This window comes from Dunckerocampus dactyliophorus, chromosome 8 (assembly GCF_027744805.1).
Source record: "Dunckerocampus dactyliophorus isolate RoL2022-P2 chromosome 8, RoL_Ddac_1.1, whole genome shotgun sequence".
Lineage (NCBI taxonomy): Eukaryota > Metazoa > Chordata > Actinopteri > Syngnathiformes > Syngnathidae > Dunckerocampus > Dunckerocampus dactyliophorus.
In genome coordinates this window covers 21,344,703-21,364,194 of record NC_072826.1, presented here as the reverse complement: position 1 = coordinate 21,364,194, position 19,492 = coordinate 21,344,703, and the positions used below count along the sequence as shown (strand labels likewise).

At 41.3% G+C, this 19,492-nt stretch overlaps 1 protein-coding gene across 5 annotated transcripts in view; it reads right to left on the bottom strand.

Annotated features, from left to right (window-relative positions):
- Positions 1-19,305, bottom strand: part of arhgap9 (Rho GTPase activating protein 9) — a 61,941-nt gene extending 42,636 nt beyond the window's left edge. For 3 of the 5 annotated variants that reach the window (XM_054784323.1, XM_054784322.1, XM_054784321.1), the window contains exon 1: positions 19,056-19,305. The gene's annotated coding sequence lies outside the window, so the exon portion shown is untranslated. The remainder of the gene's footprint in view (positions 1-19,055) is intronic. The other 2 variants (XM_054784319.1, XM_054784320.1) reach the window with 2 other exon arrangements.
- Between the last annotated feature and the right edge of the window lie 187 nt (positions 19,306-19,492).

Below are 19,492 nucleotides of genomic sequence, written 5' to 3'. Positions count from 1 at the left end.
AGTAGTCGTTGGCTGCAGCGCTTACATAGTCTGCCATGATTGGTGTTATCAAACGCTCTCTCTATGCTGTTGTTGTCGACAGAAGTAAGGTTCAGTGCTATTGGCTCTGTGACGTCAATGCGCCCTGGAAGTAAGTTCCACGAATGCTTAAAATGACCAAAATATAGAAAACCATGAAAGTATCACATGTTATCACGGATGAGCCTGTTACTACATGGTCACAGCATATACTGTATATAATACTATAAAACGTTGGGGAGTTTTTAGAGCTGTTTAAATAGAGGGCTTTATAGGCGGAATAAGTGACAGACGTGTGTTCATGTCTCACATAAGGATTTTGGATGATGGGCAAAATTCCCAAAAAAGTGAAAATCAAGTCTTCGTTGAGCACCCATGAATGAGTGAAGCTCGCAGACCGGGCAAGTGAATCACTTGTTTTGTCAAGTCTGTAATGCAGCTTGGGTAGGAAGAGGAAAAAAAAAAAAAAAAAAGAGTTGATTTGAGGAAAGGACCGGATCTTTTGCTTTTCTACTTATTCTACGTAATTTTCGTATTGTATTTGTACTTTATTTATCCCACAGCGGGGAAATTCACTTGTTACAGCAGCAAGCAAGATACGCAAGTAAAGAATACATAGTGACTACAACATGGTTCAGGTGGTGCAGGTGTTGTAGAGCCTGACAGCGGTCGGTATGAAGGACCTGCGGAACCTCTCCTTCTTACACCGTGGGTGTAACAGTCTGCTGCTGAAGGAGCTGCTAAGGGAACCCACAGTGTCATGTAGCGGGTGAGAGGTGTTGTCCATGATGGACGTCAGCTTAGCCAACATCCTTCTCTCCTCCACTTCCTCCACGGAGTCCAAAGGACCGTCCAGGACAGAGCTCGCTCTCCTGATCAGTCAATTGATCCTGCTCCTGTCCCTGTCCGTCTGTTCGGTCCAGTTACTACCATTTACATCAGCACCAGTGCCATTATGCCATTATGTTACCGAGTTTCGGTATCCTATTTATTATGTTATGTTTTTTCAGCTTTAGCTGCATTTTTTGGATGGCTTTTGGGTGCACACAACCCCAAATTGGAAGCATAAATTTGCCAGTAATTTACGACTTTGGCTGAATTTGATTTAAAATATGTACTTTTTGTGTACTTTTACTGTGCCATCTATTGTTAAACGCTGAGAGAAACATAAATGGCATTTGAGGCACTAAACACACACATACAACTCACAGCGATGAATGTCAAAGGATTTATCTGTCTCTAAATCTGCTAAATAAATAACGTAAATGCATAACCATCTAAAACCATACATTTTAACAATACATAACAACAATACGTAAAAGAATAAATATATAATAAGCAAATAAATATGTACTTGTGTTGTGTTTTTTTGGTGAATATTTTTTTTCTTGGCAAATATATATAAAAGCATCACAGTTTTTTGTATTACACTCATATTATGCAGGAACAGTATATCTTATCCACCCATTTTCTCATCCTAATTAGGGTCACAGGGGTATGCTGGAGCAAGGTACACCCTGGACTGGTCGCCAGCCAATCGCAGGGCACCAGTATATCTTATATAAAATTATTGAATGTATTTGGCATTTTATATCAAATGTGTTTCTAATAGGTTTTCTTTTGATGTGATGGACTGCAGCTCATTTTCCCCCCCAATGCACCATTGTGATATTATCATTGGCAAAATACTAAATAATATTGTATCATTATGTCACAATTCCCACCCTTCCTGTCAAGTGACGCTGATTCTGAGAACACATGGAAACACTGACGGATGAAAACATATTTTTTTAGTTAGTTTCCAAGAGAGAAAAAGCCGCACGTCTCAAGTAGACTAAAATAGTGCTCCTAAAGTGATGGGAGTGCTGGGAGTTATTTTTTCATTGTAAGAGTGTCATTATTTATTCATAAATTGCCGGAAACGTTTTAAAATGGCCCATCAATATGTAGAAGAGGATGGCGGTACTGTGATACAGAGAAAACCTGCAAATCCTACAATTCCAAAAAACTGGAACAAGCCAGTGTTGCTTCCATTGCTTATTTGAGAAATGGGTGTGAGTGGATTAAATGTGGGCGTATATTTAAATTGTGCAGCTGCCCAAAATAACATCTGTCTGTCTCTCCACCTCAGCCAGCATCCCCTTGCCAAGACCTGCTTACATAAGACAAGTCAAACTTTTGATTGAGCCGTGCATGCACGCTCCCACCACTGCACACACAACACAAGCACAGAGTGACAAGGCCAACGTCCTCAGGCACCTAGCAACAGGACTGCAGCTTCCCGGAGCCCATTGCTGCGAGAAGAGGACGTGACGAGCGCTCAATGTGGGCTGAGGCGAGAGAAATCCCAAAGATTCACCAGGGAAACGCACGTCATTAGCGATGACACAGTGTAGTGATGTTGGATGGAGTAAAAACAAAAGTAGTTAAGACAAGCTGGGGAGAAATCATTAAATTAGACAGTGTGAGCGAGCTGAAGCTTGGATGGAAAGAGGGCAGGCTTCCTTAGCTCAACCTTGACAATCACACTTTTATTAAAGCACAGCATGAATCTCAAGCTCATGTCTGTTAGACTTGCTGTACTGTTGTTTACGATGAACTCATCAGCGATATTAACGCTGGCTGAGCACTTTGCTCCTTACCATTATTACAACATTGGTTCTGTTGCTGCTGTATTGTACAATACAGTGGATGTTTGCATATTTGCGACTCAGCATTCGCATAGCATCAAATCATCGTAATATCCATTGATGGAATGTAGTCTCATGGCACAAACAGGAAGTGCTTCTGTTGTTAGGCAATGTTTAACCTACTGGTGTCTTTACTGTTCCAAAATAGGTGCATATTAAAGAAAAGAACTGGTTCATGCACAACTACAGGTCCCAACAGGAGGGTTTTATCACATCTTTGGACCCATTGTTTGTAATTTGGCACCAAAACAACAGCAGCTTACACTGCTAGCCAATGACAAGTCGGATAAGACTTAATAATGTAATCGCCAACAAATCTCACACCTAGCGTCAGGAGACCAGCGAATTAAACAGTTTTTCTTTGACTTTTGTGCTAGACTTATTCCTAAACAAGTAGCGTATCAACTCGGAATGTTAAGAAGGGATAAATTACATATGCTTTCATCATTTGTCGAGAGGGCATTTTTATATTTTAAATATAAAAGTAGTTAACTTATTTTTACACTCGTATGACTTACGAATGTTACAATGTTACTTAAAAATGCATTTGTAGCAGTTGAATTAAAAACTAAATCAATGGAAAGGTGATAATAATAAAGCACTGCAGTTTAAGGGCAACAGCGTATAGAGCCCTGTGATCTCCACGCGTATAGAGCCCTGTGATCTCCACGTTAACGGAATCGTGGATGGAATTGCGGAATTGGCCAATAAAAATGTAATTTACTGTTAAAAGCGGAATCTTGTGGGAAATTACATAATGTGAATGAAATGCTGTCATAGGGAGAATCCCATAACAAACACTAACTCGCCTCGGCGTGGGTTTCGGCAGCAACAGTAGCCCGCGTAAGGAATTGTTGTGCCTGTTGGGAGATCATTCAAACGTGTAATAAAAGCCAATTGTGCCGGCGATCAAGTTTGGTGCTTGTGTGTCTCACCAAACATTCCAGCAACATTACTGACACCTTGTGACCGGTTTAAAATACCACATATGATCACAGTGTCTTTGAATGTTTCTTCTGCATGTCTACTAGACTTCATTTAGCCATTTTTATGCTTGAAACTGCTTCATTTAGGAAAAAAAACTGTAAAATATGCTTAAATACATGTCTATTTTTTTATACTAATACTACGTATTCAACCACAAAACAGCACGATTTATTGATCAATATATTTTTGAAAAAACGTAATAGAGTGAAGCGACGAAATTGGAACCACAAAGTGGCAAGAGACAACTGTATTGTTTTGCATGTGTATTAGTGTGTAAGGGTTTATTTTGATACTCGCATCTGTGTGGTGCAGTTACATTGTGTGTTCCATATGTGTTACTTGTGTTATTTTTTTGTTGCACAGTCAGTGACAGAGGCGTTTGGTTTGATGACCTCCTGTTGGTTTGTGTCAGTGTGTCAAAATAGACATTTTTATGGCCGTCTCAATTACTTCAGGGGTGGTTTAGGAATGCATCCCTGACGAATAGCAGGGATCTACTGTACACAGACATTTACAAATGCATTAAAAAAATCTGACTTTAGCATCTGTCATTTTAAATGTAAACACAGAAAATGTTGCGATGAAGGAGGATGAGATGGCCGAGGAGGGGGTTGACACGACGTCGCACACCCAAACATACCAAAAAGTCCATATGGCAGCACAGACATGGGCACTGTGTCAGAGGCAACGAGGGCTTGTGCCAGAGGCGTGAGTGCATCAAAACAAAATGGAAAAAGGGTGCAAAAATAAAAAGTAAAAGAAACAAAAATGCAAAAAGTTTGAATGACTCGGTCGCTACTGCCACACATATTGCGTGAACATGCAAGTGACGCTGGAGAAAGGGAGAGTGCAGAAATTGTTCATGCATGTTCATGGGAGATGAACAACAACTCACCATGGTCTTGGAGGAGGAGACGGAAGATTGTGGGGGGCTCTTATGGAGAAGCTGCAGCACCACACAGATGGACACAAGCAAGTGGTCGCCTCTTGCGTGAAAACAGTTTGCATTTTTTTTTAACCTCCGGCAAGCGCAGCACAAAGTGCAGCACAGATGTTATGTTTTGCCGGCGTTTATCTGATTTGTCTGTTTGTGTTCACAATAACTTGAAAAGTTCTGATTAAATTTGGATGAAATTTTCAGGAATTGTCGGAAATGAGAGAACTGATTAAATCTTGGGGGTGATCTGATCCCCGTCTGGATCCAGGAATGATTCTTAAACACTGCGAGATAGGACCATTTTTGGCATTTGTGCATAAAGCTCCTCAAAAAATGATCAGAGCACTGGACAAGGTCCCAACAGGATCTACAAAATATCAAAGACTGATCCAAAAAAATGTAGGAGTATTATTTTGGTGTGATTCGCAATATGGGGGGGAACTATCGCACTTGGCGGAAGTCTGCGCTCTAGTTGGAGTGCTTCTCTAGTTTGCAATGCACGTACAGTCGAGCGAATCTGCTTCCATTCGGTGAGCCCCAGTTGAACCTCGTTTTAGCCAGCTAACATAAAAAGTGACAAAAAATGCATCAGCAAGCTGTTAAACTGACCGTGTTAAGCAAAAGGGTCTTTTTAAGAGTAATACTGTATGTGACCCTGGAGTTTGTTTCTGAACACCAAATGTGAGAAAAACCTATCATCTCGCTCAATTGTCAATTGCCACTTTTGATAGGAGAGGCGCTCAAACACTCGCTTTTCAAGTTCCGGGTTTTTATGACGTCATGAATGAAAAACCTCCTTCCTCACGGACATTATACCACCACTGACCTACACCTAGCTAAAAAAGCCCGCCCTGTGTCTACGCCCAACACTTCAGCTTGACCTGGTAAACTTTCAAACAGCTAAAATTGGGCATAAAGCAAAAACTAACCTGCTACCCAAAACACAACACAATTACGACAATATTGTGTTATGACCTTAGCAAAAAATTTTATTTAAAACACCTTTACGCCTGCACAACGCTAAAAACCTTCAGCACGTGCAATCAAATCATGGAACGGATTAAGTAAAGAACTCCAACAATGCACTGAAATGACCCATTTCAAAAAACAGTACCAGCAGTTGATGTTTACAAAGTATAAGGAAGAAGAATCTTGACCCATAGAGACATACTATGCTAACCACAGAGAAATACTATGCTAAGCCACATGACAACTGCACTTTATGCAATTGACAGCAGTTTGTCCACACAGATTTACAAACCTCATCTTCATTGTAACACATTGTAATATTGTAATATTGCTTTACCATTTCTTGTGTACTTCAGAACTGGCAAAGGGAACAGGGTGAATGGGAAATGAACAAATGTATCAGCAATTGATGCGAGACGAACTGTATTATTGTGAAATGTATTAGCGATTTGATGTGAAACAAGGAGGGGGTAAGATTCAATACGCTCTGCTTCTTTCTACTCCTTTTGGACTTGTGGAATTTTGAATTGTGGTATGTGATGCATATTGAATATGCTAACCTAACATGATGTTAAAAAATTGTAATGTTAGTGTTACGTTCTGTGTTGTCACTCTGCTGCCGCCTGTCTGCCTTATCCTTGCAGTACACTGCTGGCCTGCAGAAGGTGGAGCTACCTGCACACACCTGCATCCAATTCTCCTTCTGGTCTTCTGGAAAGAGAGACTCACTGCCAGATTGTACTTTCCTGCTTCTCACGACCTCCGCTCTGTCCGGTCCCGTGTTTCGCTATTTCCTCGCATCCGCTTTTAGTGATTCTTGTCCTGCTAGTTTTCCTGCAGTGTTTTTTGTTCAGCTAACGCTAGTTTTGCCAGCCAGGTTTTGTGTTCCTTGTCTTTTTGTCTTAGTTTTGCCTACTAGTTTTTAAGTAGTGTTTTTTTTGTTGTGTTTTTTGGTAGTGTGTAGATTCTTCCCTGGTTGTACTTTTCCTCGCTGAGGACACTTTTTGTTGTAATAAATATTTTTGTTCTCACCATCTCTCTGCATCTTGGGTTCCTGCAAACGGCTCACGCCATTTCGCGACAGTTAGCACTTTAGTTCACACAGTTAAGCTAGTGCTGCTCAAATCTGTGTCCTCCTGTCTCACTCCTTAATGGTACTTTGTTGTATGTGATATATGGCATATATTACAGTGGACAAGTGCACAGTAGCAGTGCATATGTAAAAAGCGAGTAAAGTACACAATAGCGCTTCTTGGAGACAAACACAGCTCATCAGCATTAAAGCTACACACACACACACACACACAATGACGTGTTCCCAGTAAGGCTTAGTCAAAGCACTTTAAAACTGTTGGAATTCTGAAATCAAGGCTACATTTTGGACAACGCACTTCCAATACACTGAAAATATGGGACCTTTATGCACCCATGCAAGTCAACTCTATAATAGTGGAACACAGAGAAAGATAGTTAGAGGCAACCAAAGTAAACCTGAGCAATCAGCAGGTCATGCTTAGCGAGTTATTGATCAGCACATGATTACATGTTGTCATGTAACTCGGCAGAGGACATCGTGTGATTATTGGCTACTATTGGTGGTGTTAGACAGGACCACAGCCTGCCTGATGCTCTGCTATAAGTGTGAAATTGTGTCGTTGTCACGCTATACGTTTGAAGTGCAAAGAGGGCGGCTTCAAATGATCGGCGTCTTCAAAGGCCAGAGGAGACATGGGCGAGAGAATGTACGAGTGAATGAGGAACTTCAAAAGGCATCCACGTGTTCTTACACTCTTGACGCGCGCGCACACACACACACACACACACACACGCACACACATCCATAAGCACAGTTTGGCTGGAAAACTGGAGTGATTCTGAAATCGCTCCAAAGGAAACCCCATGTTTCAATTCTCCACAATTCCACAAGATGGCAGTAGCTGCATTTGAAGTACAGTGAAACCTCATTTTGCGCCCGTCCTGGTTAGCGTGTTTAACGTTGAAAATGTATGGCACAAGTTTGCCTCGGTTTGCGCGCTTGTCCTACAATATCAAACGTGTCTTGTCGCGTTATTAATGCATTTTTTTTTTTTTTAAATCACAAAACGTCCTTCCTTGTTAGCATCCTATTAGCTTACTAAAAAAAATGGTATCCGGAACCGGAAGTTAACTACGTTACGTCACCCGTTAATTATATAATCGGCGGTTGACTCTCAACAATGTTAATACAAAACACATTTTTATAGTTTTACATTCATAAAGCAATTATAAAACGAAAGGGATGGACATTTATGGTTACGTTTACCTTCACTGATGATGTGATTGTTCCCATAGACTTTGCACTTTAAAATATTGGCTGCACTATTGAGCGGTCGGTACTGATGTCTGTTACACTTGCCATACTATGTACAATAAACTCATCAGCAATATTAATGCTGGCTGAATACTTTGCTCCTTACCATTATTACAGCATTGGTTCTGTTGCTGCTGTATTGTGCAATACAGTGGTTATTTGCATATTCACGGTTCAGCATTCACGCCCTTGCAAATTTGCACACAATACAGTGGAATCTTGGTTAGTATCATTATTCCTTTCCAGAAGGTCAGACTCTAACTGAAAGGGACGTTAACCAAATCAATTTTTCCCAAAAAATTAGGTCTCTGCTTATTTTTTGATCATGGCTTCAAATTAACGCAAAATGGAGCCAAAAAAAGTTGCGAGTTTTTGATAAAGATTTTGATAAAGAAGGTGAAAAACATTTTTGAGTTCAAGAAATAACTAATGTAAAAAAAAAAAAAGACAGTTGACATCATAGACAGGCGACGGAGCTGACTTCCGCTCCCTGTTTCCACGTATTAGCAAGCTAATAGGATGCTAAGAAGGACATTTTGTGATTAAAAAATACATTAAGAACACAGACTTTTGGAAGGTACGCCTTGCCGCTCTGCAGGCACGCAACCCGCAAGCTCCAGCCAGGAGCCCAGTCCCCAAAATCCGACCGGAGGTATCGGCTGGCCTCACGCTCACAGGTTGAGCGCTAAGGAGAGGGAGAGAGTCAGGGCACAGCGATGTGCCTGCTCATGCAATAGTGATGATAGCATATTGTGGCTCAACATCAGCCATTGCTACCTCACACACTCCATAGATGTGCACCTCCAAAAAACGCTGCTCTTTAGGACTGACTGTTGTAACGTAGTCCCTCTGCCCTCAACCATCATCGCTTCACTCGCCCATGACACTGAGCCAACAAGCCAAATAGATTTGTAGTTTGCTCATAGAGCCGGCGCCACAAGCCAGACCTCGACGAAGATCCACTGAAGTAGCGGTGCCCAAAGTGCGGCCCAGGGGCTATCTGCGGACCGTGGCTATTTTGTCATTTCATCACTACAGAAACAAAATAAAGGCACAATGAGAAAAAGCTGAAATGTTGACACCAACACCCAATAATAACGCAAAGACTTCCCCATCAGCAGTGGACTATATCAACAGTTACCTACCACCTCTCCCCGCCCAGTTCTGGTCGGATTTCCATGACAACGAACGTAGTTCTGCTTAGTTGCTGGGTCATTTCAGTAAAGAGTTTGGCTTCTCAAAGCAATATGTGTTCAAAAGAGTAATACATTTGCATCAGAAAAATGTGTGTGAGCCATATTTAGGGCTTAAACCTGGGTTGGGTCACATGTGAACAATGTCAGTTGAAGAGGGGGTGGGAGTTCTGGAGCCAAATCTCATCTGATTGAGCCAAAATTGGAGGAGAATGTCAAAGTCCACCTAACAGGAGGGTTTGGAGGGGGATGAGCGAGATGTGTCAAAAATCAACATTTTTATGGGCCTGTGTCAAGAAAAATGGTTTGTTAATGCACTTATAAAATGTTTTGTGTCCATCATTCCATTTGATTTTATTAATATTAGTTAGTTATAATTATGCACCAACATACAAATGTGTTTCTGCCAAGAAAGAATGAATGTTAATTAATCGCACTTGCTATGATCATCTACTCAAGGCTAGAGGCCTCTTGTCTCCGAAACAAGTCCTCCACATGCTTATTACCTGATTCAAATAGCCTTGGGTGTCTAAGCATGCGAGTCTGCCCTTCATCGACTCTGTTCCTCACAGGAGGAGGATATCACCCCTCCCCTCGCATATGTGGTTTCCTATATTAACATTTCAGCATGAACAGTCAAACATTTTCCCTAGAAGCCGTCTGTTCAGGTTGTAATGATTTGTCTCCCTGCATGCAATTTTGTTAAAATGTACCTCTGATTATTCTCAAACAGCCTGTCTTGTCTCTCATCTATTTTTGAGCCAGGAGCAAATTGTCCCTTGACATCCTATCAGTTGCTTTGTTGTTTTTTGCCATTTGTTGGTTGGTCTTGGAATGTGACAGGTATCCACTGTGTACTTATTATATACAAAGAAAACGGCATTTTCCTTTCCACTTTCTCATGTCCTCCAAATCAGTAATTCATGTTTGTCATTTCTAGTCATATAACAGTTATAACAATAGAACGTCAGATAGTAGAGTAGTTACCATGCATATATCAGCTGAAATAACCAATATACAATAACTCTAAAACTTCAATCCAATTAAAATGACGGATGTTTTCACTGCAAAATATATCAATTTCAGCACAGGAGTCACTGTCACATCACTGTGGGCGCAGAGATGCTCGTGTAAAAACATACAATTAACGAAAAATCTAGTGCTTTGTACTGTTCCCTATGAATGAGCACAGCACAGGTTTGGATCTCACTTAAACGCAACACACCGAATGATCACAGGGTCCAAATTAAACAGGCGGATCCGCTTCTTCCTCCTGGCGATGAGAGCTCAATAACTTGATGTAGTATGAACGTGCCAAAAAGTCAATGTTATTTATATAACCCGTGCGCGTTCTTTAAAAAGCCAGCGCCCCCCGCTTTCGCTTTGTGCATGGATGGTACACTTACAAGCCGTGATGTCTCTCTCCTCCATAAGAGACACACGCCCGGAGCCAAAACAGCCTTTCATCCTCCCATAGCCATGCATTATTGATGACCACACCACAGAGACATGCTCAAACACACACTGCGCTTCCCTCTGTGACGGCTCGCTGTCTGTGTGTGAATATGTATGTAAAACTCTAGTGTTTGTGTGTGTGTGCGTGTGTGTGTGCGTGTGTGAGACTTAACAGGTGGGCTGGCTTCTTTAATAGCAGCTGCAGGTGGTTAGCCAATGAGAGGCCAGATGATGACACAAACAGCAGCCATTGGCTCGACGACAACAACATGTGTGCTCTTTGTGCTTCACTGCACACACAACAACACTTCACATGTGCGTGCCATCATTTCCAGCCTTTGCGAGCATCAAACTGACGCAACGCGCTGGTGTTTACGACGAGGCCTGGGGGGCCCCGTGCGTGGCAAACTTCTTTAGAGAGTTGCCGCTTCCTGCGCGGGAACAACAACCAGACAGTCTGGCGTTTGCCCATCAGACCAAAGAAGTTTTATCTGGGGAGGCACCACCAGCGTGTAGGTTAAATAATCATTCCATCCATCTATTTTCTATACTGCTTGTCCTCACTGGGGTCACGGGTGAGCTGGAGACTGTCCCAGCTGACTTTGGGCGAGAGGTTGACTGCTCGCTAGGAAATCACAGGACTCGTACAGGTGGTCCTTGATTTATGACGTTCCACGTTACAAACCCACTCCCATAAACTAATCAAAACATAATTTTGGTCTATAGCACGAGACTTGCTGGAAAACTAGTTACAGTGTGCACCGGCGAAGGAATACACACCACGTGCTTGCTGGAACAATAACATTGCTTATTAGTTAACTTCATTATGTCTCCCAAGCGGCAGTGTGCCAAATAAAAGGAAAGCCATCATCATGGAAATGAAAATGAACATCATAAAAAGCTCAGAGAGAGGAGACACGCCGACCAATATTGGTCACTCAACCACTTGACTGTGACGACCATCTTTAAAGATAATGATATTGAATGCTAATGAATTCTAGAGGGGTCATGGATTCCGTGCACTGCTACAAGGACATCAGAGAGCAGAACAGAACAGTTTATCCTTCCAGACTAACCTGGAACATTTTAAGAAGAAGAGTACCTCCACACAGAAATGTTCCAGTGGAGGTTTGAACCCAGATCGCCAGACTGTGAGACATGACGAGAAGATGCGTCTTCATCAGATACATCAAAATGGAGAGGCAACAGCGCACAGGGATACACTGGGAGACAAATGTAACGCCGAGCGATTTGTGAGGCCTGATATTTTCGAGAAGGCATTTTTATGATGCAAATGTTTCACTCTTTTGAATGCATGCTGTTTTGAGAAGCCAAACAACAAACTCAAATGACGCGGGAAGTAAGCGGAACCATGTTCCTCGTCACGGAAGTCCAACCAGAAGCGGACCAAGTGGGGTGGGGGGTAAGTCACTGTTGATGTAGTACACGGCTGATGGGGCTGTCATACAACTTTATGACAAAAAATGCGAACTATCGTTTTAATAAGGGACTAAGTGCTTCCCTTATCAACAGGCGTACTTTTATCTGGTCGCACATGCGCGAGTAGATGAAAAATTGCGATGTCTCACATTTTAGTCACAAAATGCAACCATTTAGTCATAGTCTGAAGCCACAATTTAGTCACAGTCTGAAGCCCTGCTCTGCTTTTAATACACTTCATACACTGCCAAAGAATAAGACGTAGCAGGAGGGATCAGTCAGTGTTGCTGGCTTATCGACACTGTCACTATATTTAACAAGTATTCAGAGCCCTCTGGATTCTAGACTAGCGACAAGGCATGGGCTGGTATGAGATTGTGACGGTATGATAAATGTGTTACTTTGAAATATCTTTGTTGAAAAGAGAAAAAAGTAAAGTCAAAACAGTCATTTTCAAACCATGTCATACAACACAAAGTAGTAGTAGTGACTGCGCGGGACCTCCACTGTCTTTCATATCGTAGAAACGGTATGATGCACAATTTTAGTGGTTTTGAAGCCGTGACTTTTTCATTCCGTGGTATTCCTTGAAAGCGGTAACAGGCCCCTGCCTAGTAGCGACAAATCTAACCACTTACTAGACACTTTTGGAGACTAACATAAACGTGAGTGTTGCTCTTCTCAATGAGCAGCCTCCACCTAAAAGCACAATCAGTGGGCTCCGTCTTGCTTATGACAAAAAAATAATAATAATAAAAATAAGCAACAGAAGAACATTCATTTGCAACTGTAAAAATATTTGTTTTGCTTTGTTTTTTGCTCACTTTGTTTCCCGCAGCATTCATAAAAATGACATGCACATGCGTCCTGGCCAGTCATGCAAATTAGATGATAATGTCATAGACTGCAGTCTCTGTGGTAACACTTTTGCCTAATCTATTGTTGATTCAATGCATTTTGAAGCGATTGCAGGAAAATGGAGTGCACTACTTGACTACAACCAGCAGAAGCGCTGCTGATTCAGTCTCAACTAGTACACTGTCTAAAGCGGGGGTCACCAACTTGTTGATTGCGAGCTACTGGTCGATCTGTGGGATTTTGCCAGTCGATCGCAAGAATATTAGAAAAAAAAATTTATTATTACATCAGTGCCCTCCCCTCCAACAGGCACACATTTTGGCCACTTAAAACGCCCGTACGCCTTGCCGCTCTCCAGGCACACAAGCCGTAAGCTTCAGCCAGGAGCCCAGCCCCCAAAACCTGACCAGAGATCTTGCGCAGGTTCTCGACAGAGACCAGAGATCTGGTCGACCACTGGTGGATGACCTGCTAGCATACATGTAATACAGATATCCTCAAACTTTAATGATCATTAGATGCTCAATGATTAATGGACAATTAGTTGCTAAGTCAAGCTGGTGTCCCTGCAAAGATGTTTTGCTTGATGGCAGCCGTGTTTTCCAACCAGTCTTGCTTAAATTTTACACACATGCGCATCTGTCCCCTGAAGGTATGCACCAAATTTTGTGAGAATTCAGCTAAACACCCCAAAGTTACTGCGGGTGTTTACATGTGAGAAACCTCAAGTCAGTCTGGTTTATGGGGTCAAACATAGGTGTATTTGTATTTGTACCCATGGTGTATTTGTCAGCACAGGCAACACAGAAGGGGCGCATGTTTTAACACATTTTCACCCTTTTGTGTGCAGCGGTTACCTGATGCAACAAATGCATACCGTAATGAAAAAAATGACACTATACCCACAAAGAACACTTTGCACAAGCGCATTATTCTGCTCGATACTGAAACAGGAGTTCAGAACATTCAACCATCCCACTAAAAACATGAAAAACTAATCGAATTTAGTCCAAGTGCTCACCTTCTTCATCATATTAGAAGAAGAATATCATGAATTTGAAACACACAAGTTTTATAGCAAAAATGTTGGCGCTAAATAAAAAAAAAATGTCAAGAAGCACAACTTAGTGATGCAACAGTGTGCCAATGTTGGCATGTAATCAGGATTGTATGGTTTGTTTCAGATTTTGTCCTTCACGGTCCACGCTTGATGTAATTTTAAGGTTTAATACAGCACTTTGGCTGCATTGCTGATGTGTTGGAATAATTCATGTCGACCAGTGCAGCATAAATAGTCATGCTTAACGGATCTGAAGGTCCATTTTCGCTCCTCTCTGGTACTTAAATGTACGGTATTGCAGCAAATTAAAAAGTCAATAATGCGCTTCTTGTCAAAGGATGCAAAAATAGTCTTTGCCGGAGCAAGGGAGGCCTTGCTGTGCCTTTGGGGGATGTGGCCTGCATTGATGTTTCTAATGAAGAGTGCTGAGCGCCATTGATCTGACGGGGAAGAGAGTGAGCTGTCAAAAGCAATCAGACAGTCAAAGAGTCCACTTTTCTCTCTCTCTCTCTCTCTCTCTCTCTCTCTCTCTCTCTCTCTCTCTCTCTCTCTCTCTCTCTCTCGCCATATATATATATATATATATATATGTATATATATATATAGATACACATATACTTGTATATAGCAGCACTGCAATGCCCAAGTGAGCACGATAGCAGCTCAACCTCCCACAGCATACACAGACATAACTTTGATGCTTTCGCAGAGTAGTTCCATAAAGGAACATGGCCGTCTAACAATGAGGGGTTAGGGCCTTTCAAGATGGTATGTACTGTGTGTAGCTGTGTTAGCTTCCAACCATTTTTATTACACTATATCCTCTCAAGGGACAATACAGTACAAAGTAAACTTGGCTATAGTTTAAAGTAGTCAGTGTACTGCTTGTATAGCAGTCTAGATTTACTATCCACTGAAAATGAGTCAGTTATTGTCTAAATAGATGACAACACAAGTGGGTAGCAAGATTATTGCGCTTTCATATTTTTTGTGATTTTGTCATTCCAGCGATTTTATTTTTGCACCATTGAAACGTATCAAAAATATATCATTTTAGCCGTAATAAAGAATGTTGAGTAACCTCTGAGTGAATTTCTAGCCATACGGAGGAGGCATACTTTAAATGTATTGAAATTAGAACTTGGCATTTTTAAGTACATTTTAGGTATAATTCGAGTGCCCTGGTTTTCGGTAATCAAAATATGGTCAACCCAATGTAGTTAGCCTATGGAGTTGTTGTTGTATTCTACTTCTACTTGCTAATTTCCTGTTACTCGCCGCTGTAAAGTGGTTCTAGCTAGATTTGTATTAAAGTGTACTAAGCACTTATTCTTTTGTTTTCGCTACTTTACAGTACATTCAAGCTGGCTCAGCGGTTAGCATGGCTAATCAGTTTTAGCGTAAGCCTAGGTCACAACTGGTCATATGGGCCCCCACGGCCGGTCTGTGTGCAAAAAAAACGCAAGAAACGCACGGAGGGCGCGCGTGTGACGTGCTGCTTTTCTAGACTGGCCACAGATCGGCCACACACGTTCTTTGTCATGTAAAAACAAACTCTACTGGCGTTTACGTTTTTTTTCAGGTTGCAAGACAAACGTATGCAAACGTATGCACGTATGTTGGTCCAAAAGACCAACATGTGTCTTTCGTATGTTTTGCTGGTGTCAGGTTTGGGCAAAATGTCAATTTTTTCGCACGTTGCTCTTTTGGACTGTTATGTGTGTTGTGCGCCACACGTGCAGCCCTCATACGTAATTAGTGTGGCCAACGCACGTTCAGATATTGTGTACATCCTCCGTGTGTGTCGAGATTGTACACATTCATGGTCTCCACAACTACTTTCTTCACGAACAATAACAAAACAACAACAACAAAAAAACACTGATTCGGCGAATGCCAAAAATCGCATGGCCAAAAAATCGTACGTAGCGATTCCTTGTCCTCCAGTGATAATGATACTGGTAAGAAATGCAGTTTATTTAATGCCATGAAGGGGAGGATTTGTAACTTATAAGAACGACTCCGCACATAATACATTATTGGTTATTTGCAGCTTGTCGCTCTCAGTTTTGCAGTTTGCATCATCAACATGCATTATCGCGATGGGGTGATAGAATCAAAATTTCTATCGTAAATCTATTGTAAATCGCTAATTGTTTCCACCATATATTGTTTATATTGCCCATTTTGAGGGCAGCTCTGGTCAAATCCATGCCCAAGAGGATTAAGGCAGCGCTATATACAATGGTGCGCTCGCTAAATATTCACACAATTTGGACTTTTGTTGCCATATTTAGTCAATAAAGGCTGTGCATTGACTAATTTTCAGTGAATAGTAAATCTACAGTGTTATACAAGCTGCACACGACTACTTTAAAGTACAGTGGAACCTTAGTTAGCGTCATTAATTTGTCTGTAACCAAAATATTGACTTTTGACTATTGACTATCACTGAAACGGACGTTAACCGAATCAACTTTTCCTCATAAGAAATCATTTAAATCCAATTAATCTGTTCCAGAAAACCAAAAATGCAAACACAAAACACATTTTTATAGTTTTACAATTACAGTTTTACATGCAGATAACTATTTAAAATATATATGCATATAAATACATATAAGTGATGAATGGTAAATGAACATTTACCGTTACTTTTCCCTTCATTGAAGATGTGATTCTGACTGACAACAGGAAGGTGGTGGTGGTTGATCTCGCTGCGACATTGTGTCATCGGGTATTATTATTATTCAGGGATGCTAATTGTCATCTAATGTCTTAGAATTTTGAAGAAAGAAAAAGAAAGTAAAAGAAAATAAAAGAAAAAAAGATTTAATCCTCTGAGCTTAGGTTTTAGAAAGTATGGTGAAGTTTCCCATGATGGCGACTGTCAGGATCTGTGTGCTCTCTGCTGCCGCCTATCTGCTGTCTGTCGCAGCACACTGCTGAGCCGCTTGGGAGGAGCCATCTGACATACCTGATTGCAATTATTGTCTAGCCTACTTAAGCATTGTAGTTTCTATGTGTTTTGCTACCTTCTGGTCTATTTCCCTGATTTTTTGACAACCTGTCGTTTCCGTGCCAGGCTACCTCCTGCAGTGTTTTTTTTGCTATTGTTAGCATTCTGTTCCTGCTTGGTTCACAGCAGCGCCCTTTGTTAGTCTTTTTTTCTCTGCTACCTTTTCAGCAGCTTTTTTGGTTCGTCAGTTTTTTTACCTGCTAGTTTACCTGTGCTACACGGACTGTCTCGCCCCTGCAGATGAGATCTAGTATTTCTGGCATTGGCCAAACCGAACAGGCGACGTTCTAACTTCTCAGACAAAGTTTTGTGCAACTTTAGAGGAGCATTTCTCCTGAAAATGTTAGTCACATCTAGAATTGTATGACCTCTTTCTGTCTTGTTTTTACAGGAAAAGTCATGTAAATGTCACATGTAAATATTAGGGAAAAAGACAGAATGTTATGTTGATATTGTAGCTTTAAAAATTAGGGGTGCAATATACAAAAGGCCCAGTTGCATAATTTGCTGGTTGTTCTTGTTCACAATAAGTCAAGTTGTCTTATGTATACTTTGATTGGTTCAAACATGCTAGAATACTGCTTTAGTACGCATTACAGTGGGTGCAAGTCATTCTATAAATGCTAATAGTACACGCAGGATTAAAAGGGATTATTAAAAGAGCACAGATGTGAATGTGAGGCCTTTATATTGTGTGTAATGGCAATCCGCTTCCACACAGTAGATGGCGTATTGCAGGTTGTTCTTGGAGGCTCTACCCTGTTGCATGCTGGGTAGAGGGTATTATTTGACTGTATGTTTTTTATTATGCTTGTAGTTTGTGATTCTCATACTTATTTTGCAACAAGAAGGTGTTCAAATGGTTTTATTCAAGTTATTAAAAGGACTAGGATGCTTTCGAACAGTGTGTGGTGGCTGGTAGTGACAATATTTGAGAAGACAGACACTTCCACTTTGTGACGTGCTGCACAGCTGATAGCATGCAAGCTCCACTGCGAGGCCACAGAGCAATTCCCTATATTGGGCAAATATCCCCAGAGCTGCACAGTAATCTGACTGGTGACACAGAACGATGTGAAAACCTCTGTGGAGTCCCAGCAGTAATTACAGGATAAACTTGCAGGCTTCCTCCTGCTAATACAGCACATGGTGCAGGAGCACTTTTAATCAGCAGGGTTGCAACCGGAAAATAATCTTTTTCAAGCCTGTGTCGTCACAGGCTGGCAAAAAGGAGAACAAATTTCCTGCTTTGCATGGACTTAAGAGCGGTTACGAAACAAATACAAATGCAGTGCGTCAGTCAGCATGTTTTTGTCAAAGACCCTGTGGTTAACCCGCCGTGTACAATGCTGCAGGAAGCAAGCATTTCTCATGAAAAAGAGAGCTGTCATGTCAAGTGTCAGGACTATTCATTCTTCTGTGAGACATTTAAGGAAACGGAAGTGAGGATGACTGCAATTGGGGCATGATGCTAGCATCGAATACAAGGACAATAAACTTTACAACAAAAGTACTGTGTAGTAAAGTTACAGTTTTTCCACAGGAAGTGGTTGCAGGTTCAAGTGTTGACCACAATGTGTTGACACTTTCATGTGGAAAAACTAGCATTGTTGATTTTGTATTTGCACCCATGTGTGGTTCAATAGTGGCAGTAGTTGGCCTACAGGCTCATGGAAGATGATTGCATATTGATATTTTTGCAATGCACAAAGGGCTCAAATCAACTTTTAAAAGAATGCAATGTATCTGAACAGGAATCCCAGCTATAAAAAGCATCATCAAACACAGAAAAGGTTATTTATAACTTGGCGTCAGTGGTGATGGCAAGTGACATTAAGGATGCAGATACAATTTGTTATTACAACAGTTTGATAATTTCATTAGCATAAATCTAACATATATGCAATATTGTACTGCCTCTACTAGTTAAAAAGACACTGTACAGAAACACAATTTGCAACATCAGTTTGGACCGCACTGCACAAATTGAAAGCAAAAAGCAAATTTATATGAGATGGTAGCAGATTGACGAAGTATTCAATTTGTTTGCATTAGAACATCATCATGATCAGCACTCACCTTGCAGAGAGGTATTGTTTTTATAGAAGAGCACGAGTTGCTTCTCGGTTAGTTTGCTGCGCTTTTGTCATTCTCATTTCTCATCATAATCCTTGATTTTGATGATGAATATGAAGAACAATTTTGCCGAATGTGAGCACTAAGTTGCCAGGTTTATTGCATGTTGTTGCCTCCTCCCCGAGGTCTTTAAGCGGATAAAAAAATAGCTTGCGCTGCATGAGTTGAGCGCTTGAAGATTGGCTACACTTGTGCGATATGATTTTTACATCAAACCAATCAGATACCGGGACAGGGCGGTGCGGTGACGCCAGTATCTTGCATAGGCAAGATGAAGAAACACCGCCCAGTGGCGATGGGTTGAATTTTACACCAAGCTCACCTATTGAGTCTTGACGGTACGCTATGTTTTGTGGGTAATGTAGTCTTTTTAGGTGGCT